This window comes from Podarcis vaucheri (genome assembly GCF_965113315.1).
Source record: "Podarcis vaucheri genome assembly, chromosome: 2".
Taxonomy (NCBI): Eukaryota; Metazoa; Chordata; class Lepidosauria; order Squamata; family Lacertidae; genus Podarcis; species Podarcis vaucheri.
Window position 1 is genome coordinate 90,243,099 of NC_138760.1, and position 13,472 is coordinate 90,256,570.

Below are 13,472 nucleotides of genomic sequence, written 5' to 3' on the forward strand. Positions count from 1 at the left end.
CAGGATGAGAACAGAAATCGTTCTCTGGCGGCATGGCAGTAGCAGGAGGCCCCATTAGCTAAAGTGGTGCTTCAGGTTAAGAACAGTTTCAGGTTAAGTACGGACCTCCGAAACGAATTAAGTACTTAACCTGAGGTACCACTGTATCTCCATTATAATCTTGCCCTTTCTTGAGGACTATAAAAGTGGAACAAGAGGAGAGGCTATTTTGCTGCTTTTCAGGGGTGCTCATTATCCCTTATTTATGGATGATGAAATTATGCCATTGGAATAATGTGCACAGTGATTTCTTTGGCATGGGGTAATTGTTTATTATGATATTTATATTCTGTGTTTTAATAAATATTGTACTTATGGATTTTATTTTTATGTAGTTGCATGTCCCGAAACTTTTGAGATGGGGAAGATAGAAAACAAGTTAAATAAATACAGTAGTCCTTTATCACGTTGCATACAGTAACTGCAGTCCTAAGAAGTGAAACCGATAAAGTCACATACTGTACATTTCATTTCTCTAGCTTTTCATTGCTCACAAAATTGACATAGGTCTGCAGGAACAGGAGATGCAAGCTTATGTGCTGAAGAGGGGAGTGAACAGCTGTAAAAACATTGATTTCTTTGAAAAAGGAATAGATCATTGAAATTGTGGAAGCAGTGCTAGGAGAAAAGGAAGCAGCATCGCTGGGTGTCTATGTTTACATAGATCCGATGAGGATTTTTGCTGATGAGGACTCCTTATGGTCTAAAGATTAAAACATATTTTTTTAAAAAAAATGCATTTAATGGCAAATAGGAAGGAGAGAAAGGAAGGTGTCATTAACCAGTCAGAATTCCACAGGCATTTATCTGTGCTTGTCATGGAACCAGCTACCAAAAGTGAATGTACTTGTCTTGTTTTGACAAACTAGGTAAAATCTCAATGGATCATTGGAGATTTGGCAAAATGTCACTTATTGTACAATTAGGTCAAGCCTTAAATTCAAGTCAAGCCAGTTGTGTCCATAGTACACAAATTCAAGTCAAGCCAGTTGTGTCCATAGTACAGTATGGCAAGTAATTTATGTTGGAGGCAAAAGGCAGCTAATCTGGAATGTTACATTTTGAGCTTACTTTAAGGTTGTGAAATTTTGGTCTGACATGGTAAAGGAGATTGAAGTGATAACAAGATATGTACAGTACTACTAATTGATCCTTTATTTTATTTGCACTGATAAAGGATCAAACACCATTGGAATATAGGGAATTAGTTCAACAATTATTGACAGTTCTTAAACTGATCATCTTTTATAACTGGGAAAAATGAACTTAGCAACACTGGAGGAATAGATATTTCAAGTATGAGATATTGTACATATCATTAATCTGATGAGCTCTTTGTGAACAAATTGAATGTGTTTATTAGCTATTGGTGCAATAAAGTACAGTACCATGCAAACCCACACAGACTATTGGGTTTGTTGTGAGCTTGGCAAGGTGGTTTCAGTTTATATTTTTATGTATAGCTTTGTTCTTTTTTTTTACATTATGGATAGTATCCTTGATGTATCTTTCAAGTCACAAATTTAGCAGTGAATTATTATTTTTAAAGACTAGGTAAGGCTTTAAAACTTTCATGTTTGCACCTCTGTCCAGGATAAGTGCCACTAGCTTACTTTTATTTGTTTTTTATTAGGAAACATACTTGCTTAATATTCCTAGCCATACTATGCTCTGCAAGGGAAGAAGCACTACTTGGAGGCTCATAAACTTCCATTTCCAAGTATGAATGCATTTTGCCACTCAGACATAACCAGGCTGGTTTTTGCTGTTGCAGCTGTATGGCAGGCTGACTCGGCCTCCTTCACTCAAGACTGGCCACTGCACGGGGAAGCTTACAGATTGCTTTAGGGTATGCTGGATAAATATTTAATCTACTTCTCTGTTCTTTGAAAATTGCATTCCATATGTGGTTAGAGTTTATACTTACCGCTATGGTACTACATATCGATTGCTGCTGCTACTGTACTTTCTTTCTCTCCCTTTTTATGGGAAAGTTGCATTTTTCAGGAAAGGCAATTTTGAAGATGAAACTCCAACTTCATTCATATCTATCTATCTATCTAGATAGATATTGAATTGCAGAAAAGTGTCTGCAATTCAATATTTGAGTTGTCATGTACTTTTTAATGTTCTTCCATGCAAGAACAGCAAAAAATAGGAAGTTGGCATCTAAAGCACATGACTTTTTTTAAAAAAAATGGAAGGGTTGAATCTTATTTTATTTTATGCTGGATGGTTGCCTCCTGTCCCTTGAACTACGAAAAGGAATCAAATCAAAAGAGTTGTCAAAAGTATGTATATGTACATGTCTACACCATCCCAGGGACCGTAAATTTGCAACTTGTAGCATGGTGAGGTCAGAACCCTTAACAAACTAAAGTTCTCAGGCTTCCTCCAGTGCCTTAAATGTATTTTGTGGATGTAACCCAAGTCTTAATAATTCTGGGTAAGTTACTTTCATGAATGCTATAACCCACAGAAACAGATGTTGGCAAAAGGAGAAAAGAGGATAAATGATCTGAACAGTGTCGAACAGGAAGGCTGTTGCATAGTCTGGAAATAAGATCTAGTTCCTGAGTCACTGAAATTTCTAAGTCTTTATGTGGTCAAGAACTGCAATAGCAAGTCCCCAGTCTCCCATACTGTTATTATTGTTCATTATCTATGTTATCTAGTTGAGACTCCTGCATTGCAGGGGGTTGGACTAAAAGACCCCCAGGGTTACTTCCAACTTTACAATTCTATGGTTATGTCTCCCTGCTGTTCTTCTACCCTTCTCACCTCATCTGCTCTGTCCCAGCCACACCTTCTCTTTTCCTTAATGGGTCCTCAAGATCCTATCACTTGCCCCCAGCACTACCACTCCTTCTAGCCTTGCACGACCCAAATATTTCCCTCTCCCTTCTCAGAAGCAGAGGTGGGTCTATCAGAGGGGATGAAACCATTGTGAACTGCTGCTCTTGGTAATTTGACCCACCAGATATACATTAAGAGAGAGTTCAGCTGCTTTTGCAGCTATGTAGAAGAGAGAGTGCAAAATCTCCGCCCCTTCCTGAACCTAGCATCCTTATCCTTGACATTTTTTTGGTACTCGACTGCAAGGCTACCTCCTCAGCAGTACCGTGCTATCCAGACAACAGTTTTCTTAATTTTTATCAGATGCTTGAAATCCAGACCAGTTAATTTTACCATTCCATGCATCAGTCTATGGCCACAGTCAGAAATAATTCCTACCCTTAACAGGTTATTCTCCTTATGATCCATCCTCTTAAGTTCTCTTTGTACAGTTGCCAAGCTACTGGTTCTAAATCAGGGCCGGTTCTATAGTAGGAATTCCTTCCTGTTGCTCTTGATGTGGGATTGCCTGAACACTGCTACAGAAGAGGCAAAAGAAGCACTATATGTGTGAGTGTTGCTTTCTTTCTCTTGTTAAGGCAGTTAGGCCCCCAGGTGAGTGCTGTTTAAATGGCCAGGGAGTGGACCCAAGGGAAGCCGTCAGCTCCGCCCCCTGGCACAGCCCATGTCCAAGCCTGCACCCCCATTCGCCCAACCAGGATGCAAGCCAGGATCCGGCTCCTGATAGGTGAGCGGACTTCTACAATCACATGGTACTCTTTGAGCTCCAGAATTTCCTCTTGCGTCCTGAGAGCATCAGTTGGGGGTGCTGTTGAAACTGATGTTATTAATTCCAAAAAGATACTATGCTAGCACTTTCTAGTGCTTTCTCTTCCATCCTACCGCTCTCTCCCATATGCTTGTCTTATTGTACAACACAGAAATAATAATGAGTAATGTTTATATGATTGCAGTAGATTAAAAGCATCATATAGTTATGCATTGTCTTGATATTTACTATTCAAAAACAGAAAGAACATAGCCCATTTCCCCATAAATCTACCTGGCTGATTTATATGTGTTCTGTTAAAGCAAGTTAATTTGATCATTGTTACAGGAGATCATATTTTCTCAGTCCAATCTATTAAGGATTGTACATTGCTGTTTTCCCAGTTCTTTGCTTGCATTATTTTTAAAGCTGTTAATAAATGGTCTGTCACTTCCACAAAACCTTAAAAGCACTATTTTAGGCTCAAGAAGTGTATAATGATCACCCATTTCTATGATGGTATTATAACTATATTCAAAAAAAAAACCCTGGATGATAAGGCACTATCAAAATATATCCATAAAATCTGCTCTTCTTACCCCACATCTCCAACAATTATCCAGTCCTGTTTGATATATTAAATTCAGCTTGTATGGTGTAACATACTATTGATACAGGATTTTGAAATTATTTCCCCTTAAATATGCTGATACCAGCCTACATAGAATATGACTCCATAACCATTTCCATTCATCTGTTCTTATTTCAGATCTAACATCCCTTTCTCATTTTCTCATAAAATTACTGTTTGTTCTGTATCTCAAATCATATAGTAGAATTTACCTATGACCCCTTTCATGTTTACTTTATTTTATTAGTGTTCCCTATTTTGTAAGTATAAAAGTTATTGCTCCCCTAATCTGAAAGAACTGAAACGCTGGGTGTCTTGTTCCTCCCATTATTTTTGTGATTTTCTCATAGGCAATATTTTGTCCAGTCAATAATACATTAATAACATCTAACCCTGTGATTTACCAATCTTTAAAAACTCCTATTAGACCAGAATCAGGGTTTATGAATTCATTATAGAAAAATGAAGTTAATGGGGAAAGTCCTGGGCATACCGTTGCTTTAACTTTGACAATTATGCCTTCCCAATTGTCATCGTCATACCACAGCACATTTTGAAAATCTCTTTTTTCCAAGTAATGACTCTACTTCTATGATATTATCTGGAGAAAACCAATCCTTTATTAAAGCTAATTTTATCGCTTGACAGTACCAAACTATATTTCGAATTCCCAGACCTTTTCTGTCTACTTTTTTATATAACATCTCCAATAATTTTGTTTTAAAGAGTTCTGTGTTACAGCCTCTTGTTCCTGGTAAAAATATTGGGCAAATGTGCCTGTCCGACAGACTGAAAAACTGAATAGCTTAGAAGTGGCAATGGGGATTCATGAGATAATGGGGATTCTAGCATACATCATAGGACCAAAATGTTGGCAGGGGTTGCAAGACCTTGTGTGGTAGGAGTGTGTGGTTTAGGGACTTCTCCAAATGAACTGTTTATTGAGTGTTCATCCCAATTTACTTGCACAAAGCCTGAGCGAAGGTTATACAATATCTGCTCTTTGCTGAGCATTTGTTCTGATTTGTTTGCAGGGAGGTTATACATTGTCCCATCAGCTGATCATGATTCCAGACTTTTTAGGGCATTTCCCCATCACTTTTCTAACTGCAAAATGTGTGTTTTTAAAGTTGATTTGTTGCATCAGAGCCTTTAATCCACTTTTGTTGTGTAAACCTACATTTCTAGCATGCAGTTGAATCCCTCACACAAAATAGTGACAGTCTCTGGAGGCAACCTAGACCTGTGTGTCCCACATGCAAAGAAGGTGTTGCCGCCCTCTAGACCTCTCATGGAAGAAGCGCACAAAGAAGGCCCTCAGAGAATGCTCACAGGGTCCAGGTTGGTTCATATGGGGAGAGGCCATCCTTGAGGGGTTGTGGTCCTGAGTCATTTAAGGCTTTAAGGTCAAAACCAGCCCTTTGAATTGGGCCTCGAAACCCTTGCTCTTGCTTACTCCCACCCCAAAGCAACTCCCCACAAGGAACAACACCCTTTCTGCTGGCTAAAGGTGCAAAAAGGCTGGCTTCCTCATGAGGCAGGGGAAATCCAGCAGCTGTGGAGGAGGGCCAGGCGAACAGCTCACCTTCTCCCCTGATGGCCTCTGGCTGCTGCTACCTCTGCAAGTGAAGCCCCAGTTCTCCACCACCACCTCAAGTTATCTGAAGCCGGTGCTTGCCCTTTCCTTTAGTGAAGCATACTAAATGTGACAATTGTCTCAGGCAAACACAGGCCACAGCTGTCAGCCCCTGGAGGCCCGGAGGTTTAGCTTGAGAGTGAAAGAGCCGTAATTGAAGCATTGTGCTACCAGTCTGCAACAACTATCTTGAAATCAGTAATATACGGGCAACGGCTTAGCAGTCAACCCACTTGGAAAACACAAGGCAGCTCTTGTCCACTGCATATTCCTGAGTGTTCATTTAAAGACAATAGCCTCTTGGGGCAAGCAAAGCTATAAACTGTAATTGACATAGAGATTCTAACGCTAAACGGCCTTGCTGAACCTCCCACTGCTGGATTGAATATTGTTGACAACTGGAGGACATCACTATTTGCGACACTAGGATATAATTGGAGAGGTAGAGGTGGAAAGGAGCTGAGCGGGCAGAATCACCAGAACAAAAAGATTGATTCCTCCCTGCCTTAATGTTATCATTAGATGCATATTAGCAGAATCAGCACAGTTAATAAGCAAATAACTGTTTTACTGCTTTAATGGAAGAAAGAGTGTAGATTCCTGGCTGATGTCAGAGCAGGTTGGAAAAGGGATTTCAAGCAGAGTTTTCAAGCTACTTATAATGAGCTCTCTTAATGCTTCAGTCGTATAGAATAATGGGAAGACAGCAATTACTAATAGCAAGGATGAGCCAATATTAAGCAGCAAATCAAGCACGAAAAATCATAGCTGCCTGCAGTCTCAACAGTTCTCTGAACAGATTCCATCTCAGCGTCAAATGGACGCCATAGTTGCCTCTTCAGCCCAGCTCACTGTTTATGCAAACTTTGAAAAGAATGAGACTTGAGGGCCTGTAGCTGTGTGATGATCTGTGTCCACTGGCCTGAACACCACTTGGGATTATCAAATTGTAATATTTATATTGTAATATAAATAATTATTTTACAGACATTTCAGATAAATGCACAGTCTTGAAAGCAGCTGTCAGGGGCTCTGGTCACATTTTGTTCACTTTGCAGTACAAACACATACTGAGTTTTGTGAGTTCATGCATTTGGGAACCTCCAGCACTAGTTCAGGATCTTGTTTACACGCTGTTTCCCCAACCTCCAAGTTTGGGCTGCATTTTGCCATCCCTTTAAGGGCACAGGTGTGGAGGAAAGCTATCCCACATCTAAATAACAGGGGGAAAGGGACTATTCTAAGAACTCTCCAAAGCAACTAACTTGAGCAGTTCAGCATGCAAAGTCAGTTTTTCGTGATGATGAGATTTGAGGTTTGTCATTAGCCCTTCTTTTGTCGTGGCAAACCTTTTTGTGAAAAACACCTCCCTTTTTCCTTCCAGTGCCAGTCCCGCCTCTCTCTAGATCAGGATAGGGCTCCAATTCCCATGATAATGGCATTTTTGACAGGGTGTTTATCATGGCAGTTCTGACGTACAAAAGGCCTTATTCAGAAACTGTATGATGATAAGTCAGTTAGTCATGCTGAATCTAATTGCTTCATTTACTTGATGCATGCCATCAGTACTCAGAATTTGTTCACCTACTAAGTTTCAGCTTTTTGTTTTTCAGATCTGAATGAAAATAAAAGATGAATAGAAGCCCGCAAAGAATAGGCAGGTTAGGGCAAATCAGTATGTGAAATCCACCTGCAGACACACACAACTGAACACACAATTGCTGGGCTCAGAGTCCTTTCATTCTTAGCATGTGTATATCTTTTGCACCCAGCTCCAGGTGGCAGAACTTGAGATTTCATTTAAAAATAATGAAGTAGAACCCACAAATCTGAAATCTGCTAATCCCTGTCCTATGTCACAGGATCTCTTCATAATCCTTAACTTGCTCCTTTGTGAGATTTTGAGCCCATCCAAACTTTTCCGTGTGACATTTAACTACGTCCTGGCCAAGGTCACAGAAGCTGGATTGCAAACTGTTAAGTGCTACACACCAGCTCAGCCAGTCAGTGCTATAGGCTGCACTATCACAAGTGCAAAACACCCAGGGCCTCTTCACGCTGGTGTTTCATTGATGAAACAATTGTGCACTTATACTGAACTGTCTACACAACATTAGTTGTTCTGCAATGCTCCCTCAATGTCACCGCATGGTTGCCCTCTGTCAAGGTACTCTTGCACTATAGCACAGCGAAAGTGGGAGAAAAGATGCACACACTTTGAATACTTGTTGTACACAAAGTGACACAATTTAAGAAGAAAACTATGGGACATGCTCTGACTGGAAACAAAACAGTAGGTATACCCCAAAACTGTTTCAAGAGAAACCAGCATTGTGCGTAACTACCTTGATACCACCATGAGCACAAATCATCCTGAACGCACAATAAAAAGTATGCCTGGAGGGCCCCACAAGATTTACCACAGAAATACAGCGATTTATTATTACCATCATCACCAGTGTTCTGAGCTGTACAGTTCCAGGCCTCTTGAGAATGCATGAATATGTCTGTCTTTTTATTTTATTTTATTTTTTTAAGAATGGCAGTGGGAAGAAGGGTTAGTTTTGAATAGAATCCAGAACACAGAGCTTTAAAATGAAGTGAGATAACAACTCAAACCTAGCCCAGCTGGAACTACTGTCACATAAAAGATGGATGCATGTTTTGTGGTGTTCCTAAGCAGAGAATCTGGGAAGTAATTAACCTGACTTGACATTCATTAGTGCTAGATAATGTATCTGTCTGCCGGCGTTTTCCTTGTGAAAGGAACTGTGGCAACAGCAGCTGTGTCAGGTGGGAATACATGTTTGATGTACTTAAGACCTAGGTGTATTTGGCAGGCGGCGGGGGGCAGAGAAAGAAAACCGAACAGCCACAGTATGAGAAGACTGCATACCTGAAGCCACCTGACAAAATATTTTTAACCAACTGTATCCAAGTATGCTGATGAGTTAGGAAGCGAAGGATGCCGATTGGTTCAATAGCTGCTACTATGACAATGAAAAGTCCATGCTTAGCGTGCTGGTGTGTGTGTGTGAGGCTGGCCTTGTGGGACAGGGACCAGATTTTACACAAGTGGGACAGTATTATTCTCACTATTTGGGGAACATGAAATCTCTCTCGGGACTTTAATAGTAATGATAAGACAATCCTGTTCTGTGCTTCCTTAGTGCTTATTCTCCTGTAAGCTCCATGAATATATGAAAACAAAGAAAGCAGTCGTGCGCAGTATCAAGGATAAGGAACAGTACACATTGCACACTCGAGGGGGAGTCTGGCCAAGGGCACTGCTGTTTTTAGTTTTGACAGCTGTGAAGATCCACATATAGAAGCTGAAGGGCAGGCAAGCCTTCAGATTTTCTCAACGTTCTGGTGTAAACACGGAGTGAGGGCAGCTTCACACCATTGCTCACTACACAGGCCTGGGATGAGAACAGCAAATGGCACTCACTGCTCCAGTAAAGCTGTATAGAACACACATCTCCTTGTGCATCCCTGCCCCCCCCCCAAAAAAAAATTCAATTCTGGGTTTTCCCCTAACCCTCCAAAGCAGATTTTGTCGCCTTCAGCAGGTAAACAAGTAGAGGAAGTTCTTGCTCTCATCCAATTACTTAATTGGATACAGCCCATATTAAATCAAATATCTATCAATCTGCTGCCCTTTCATTAAACCCAAAATCAGCTGTATAAGGCTTACCCTGCCCTAATGCTAGGGCCAGCCCTACATACATGATGGATGGCTGCGGAGCCATGTTCTCAAGGCCACATCAGGTGAAATAATATAAACTACAGGATGGGGTCTCATTTAAGAGGCACTAGGAGAAAGCTCCCCTTCATGGATCATTGCTTTGCTGTGGCAAAGGGGCTTGAATAACTTAGAGAAGCTATGAGCTATGCCGTGCAGGGCCACCCAAGATGGACAGGTCATAGTGGAGAGTTTTGACCAAACGTGATCCACCTGGAGCAGGAACCGGCAAGCCACTCCAGTATCCCCGCCAAGAAAACTCCATGGACAAAGGCAACAGGCATATAAAAGTTATGACGCTGGAAGATGAGCCCCTCAGGTAGGAAGGCGTCCAACATGCTACTGAGGAAGAGCGGAGGACAAGTACAAGTAGATTCAGAGCTGATGAAGCAGCTGGGCCAAAGCCGAAAGGACGCTCAGTTGCGGATATGCCTGGAAGTGAAAGGAAAGCCCAATGCTGTAAAGAAAAATATTGCATAGGAACCTGGAATGTAAGAACCATGAACCTGGGTAAGGTGGATGTGGTCAAAAATGAGATGGCAAGAATAAATATTGACATCCTGGGCATCAGTGAACTAAAATGGACAGGAATGGGCGGATTCAGTTCGGATGACCATCACATCTACTACTGTGGGCAAGAATCCTGTAAAAGAAATGGAGTGGCCCTCATAGTCAACAAAAGAGTGGCAAAAGCTGTACTGGGATGCAATCTCAAAAATGATAGAATGATCTCGATACGAATCCAAGGCAAACCTTTTAACATCACAGTAATCCAAGTTTATGCACCAACCACTGGTGCTGAAGAAACTGAAATTGACCAATTCTATGAAGACTTACAACACCTTATAGAAATGACACCAAAGAAGGATGTTCTTCTCATTATAGGGGATTGGAATGCTAAAGTAGGGAGTCAAGAGATAAAAGGAACAACTGGCAAGTTTGGCCTTGGAGTTCAAAATGAAGCAGGGCAAAGGCTAATAGAGTTCTGCCAAGAGAACAAGCTGGTCATCACAAACACTCTCTTCCAACAACACAAGAGACGACTTTACACATAGACATCACCAATGGGCAGCATCGAAATCAGATTGATTATATTCTCTGCAGCCAAAGATGGAGAAGCTCTATACAGTCAGCAAAAACAAGACCTGGAGCTGACTGTGGCTCAGATCATCAGCTTCTTATAGCAAAATTCAAGCTTGGGTAGTGGATCTAAGTCAAATCCATTATGAATACACAGTGGAAGTGAGGAACAGGTTTAAGGATTTAGAGTTGGTGGACAGAGTGCCTGAAGAACTATGGATGGAGGCTCGTAACATTATACAGGAGGCAGCAACCTCCTGTATATGCAAGAAAGCAAGAAAGCAAAGTGGCTGTCAAATGAGGCCTTACAAATAGCGGGAGAGAGAAGGCAAGCAAAGTGTGAGGGAGATAGTGAAAGATACAGGAAATTGAATACAGATTTCCAAAGAATAGCAAGGAGAGACAAGAAGGCCTTCTTAAACGAGCAATGCAAAGAAATAGAGGAAAACAATAGAATGGGGAAAACCAGAGATTTGTTCAAGAAAATTGGAGATATGAAAGGAACATTTCGTACAAAGATTACCATAATAAAAGACAAAAGTGGAAAGGACCTAACAGAAGCAGAAGACATCAAGAAGAGGTGGCAAGAATACACAGAGGAATTATACCAGAAAGATATGGATGTCTCGTACGCCCCAGATAGTGTGGTTGCTGACCTTGAGCCAGACATACTGGAGAGTGAAGTCAAATGGGCCTTAGAAAGCACTGCTAATAACAAGGCCAGTGGAAGTGATGGTATTCCAGCTGAGCTATTTAAAATTTTAAACGATGATGCTGTTAAGGTGCTACACTCAATAGGCCAGCAAATTTGGAAAACTCAGCAGTGGCCAGAGGATTGGAGAAGATCAGTCTACATCCCATTCCCAAAGAAGGGAAGTGCCAAAGAATGCTCCAACTACCGCACAGTTGCACTCATTTCACACGCTAGCAAGGTTATGCTTAAAATTCTACAAGGCAGGCTTAAGCAGTATGTGGAACGAGAACTCCCAGAAGTGCAAGCTGGATTTCGAAGGGGCAGAGGAACCAGAGACCAAATTGCAAACATGCGCTGGATTATGGAGAAAGCTAGAGAGTTCCAGAAAGACATCTACTTCTGCTTCATTGACTATGCAAAAGCCTTTGACTGTGTCGACCACAGCAAACTATGGCAAGTTCTTAAAGAAATGGGAGTGCCTGATCACCTCATCTGTCTCCTGAGAAATTTCTATGTGGGACAAGAAACTACAGTTACAACTGGATTTGGAACAACTGATTGGTTCAAATTTGGGAAAGGAGTACAGCAAGGCTGTATATTGTCCCCCTGCTTATTTAACTTATATGCAGAATTCATCATGCGAAAGGCTGGGCTGGATGATTCCCAAGCCGGAATTAAGATCACCGGAAGAAACATCAACAACCTCAGATATGCAGATGACACAACCTTGATGGCAGAAAGTGAGGAGGATTTAAATAACCTTTTAATGAGGGTGAAAGAGGAGAGTGCAAAATATGGTCAGAAGCTCAACGTCAAAAAAGCGAAGATCATGGCCACTGGGCCCATCACCTCCTGGCAAATAGAAGGGGAAGAAATGGAGGCAGTGAGAGATTTTACTTTCTTGGGCTCCATGATCACTGCAGATGGTGACAGCAGTCACGAAATTAAAAGATGCCTGCTCCTTGGGAGAAAGGCGATGGCAAACGTAGACAGCATCTTAAAAAGCAGAGACATCACCTTACCAACAAAGGTCCGCATAGTTAAAGCCATGGTTTTCCCAGTAATGATGTATGGAAGTGAGAGCTGGACCATAAAGAAGGCTGATCGCCGAAGAATTGATGCTTTTGAATTATGGTGCTGGAGGAGACTCTGGAGAGTCCCATGGACTGCAAGAAGATCAAACGTATCCATTCTTAAGGAAATCTGCCCTGAGTTCTCACTGGAAGGACAGATCGTGAAGCTGAGGCTCCAATACTTTGGCCACCTCATGAGAAGAGAAGACTCCCTGGAAAAGACCCTGATGCTGGGAAAGATGGAGGGCACAAGGAGAAGGGGACGACAGAGGTTGAGATGGATGGACAGTGTTCTCGAAGCTACAAACATGAGTCTGACCAAACTGCGGGAGGCAGTGAAAGACAGGAGTGCCTGGTGTGCTCTGGTCCATGGGGTCACGAAGAGTCGGACACGACTAAACGACTAAACAACAACAAGGAGAAAGCTGGGGTGCGGGTGGCGCTGTGGGTTAAACCACAGAGCCTAGGATTTGCCGATCAGAAGGTCGGCGGTTCAAATCCCCGCGACGGGGTGAGCTGCCGTTGCTTGGTCCCTGCTCTTGCCAACCTAGCAGTTTGAAAGCACGTCAAAAGTGCAAGTAGATAAATAGGTACTGCTCTGGCAGGAAGGTAAACGGTGTTTCCGTGTGCTGTTCTGGTTCACCAGAAGCAGTTTAGTCATGCTGGCCACATGACCCAGAAGCTGTACGCTGGCTCCCTTGGCCAATAAAGCGAGATGAGAGCTGCAACCCCAGAGTCGGTCACAACTGGACCTAATGGTCAGGGGTCCCTTTACCTTTACCTTTAGGAGAAAACTGAACCACAGATATTGCTGGGAACTCTGTTATAGCAACTTTCTAATTTTTTCTGCCTAGATAGTGTGTGTGTGTGTGTGTGTGTGTGTGTGTGTGTGTGTGTAAGAGAGAGAGAGAATATATGAATTGTAGAGTTGGAAGGGATGGATCGTCTAGTTCAACCCATGGATCATCTA

The 13,472-nt window shown here is 41.8% G+C and overlaps 1 protein-coding gene and 1 long non-coding RNA gene across 2 annotated transcripts in view; both read right to left on the reverse strand.

The window, feature by feature from the left end:
- The window catches only part of KBTBD12 (kelch repeat and BTB domain containing 12), a 56,175-nt gene that overhangs the window by 3,152 nt on the left and 39,551 nt on the right, over positions 1 to 13,472 (reverse strand). The window lies entirely within an intron of this gene.
- On the reverse strand, positions 505 to 3,244 carry LOC309525441. Its single transcript, XR_014216286.1, has 2 exons — positions 1,967 to 3,244; positions 505 to 742 (listed from the first exon to the last, which is right to left on the reverse strand). It is a non-coding gene; the product is annotated as an uncharacterized lncRNA (long non-coding RNA).